The sequence below is a fragment of the Gavialis gangeticus genome, unplaced genomic scaffold (assembly GCF_001723915.1).
Source record: "Gavialis gangeticus isolate Ggan-Ray unplaced genomic scaffold, GavGan_comp1, whole genome shotgun sequence".
Classification (NCBI taxonomy): domain Eukaryota; kingdom Metazoa; phylum Chordata; order Crocodylia; family Gavialidae; genus Gavialis; species Gavialis gangeticus.
The window spans coordinates 4,938,469-4,938,779 of NW_017728997.1; positions in this window are offsets into that span (position 1 = coordinate 4,938,469).

Sequence of the window (311 nt, forward strand, 5' to 3'; positions counted from 1 at the left end):
CCCCCCCCCCCCCCCCCCCCCCCCGTGGTTTTCCCCACGCTCAGAAAGGGAAGAAAATCCCCGACTTGATGGGGAAGCTGGTGGCAGCGAGCCAGCTGCGAGGCCAGGAGGGACAGGCAGGGTCTCTACCTGGAAGTCCCAAAGATTTGCGTTTCCTAGGAAGCCTCATTCTTGATGCCGGGGACCGTCGCCACACAACCTGCTCTTGCCGGACCCCTGCAATTCCTTCAGCCGAGGGGCTGGATTTGGAAAAGAGGGGACTGGCTCGGGGGGGGCAACGCGTGTTGTAACAGCGCTCTTTCTCGTAGGCG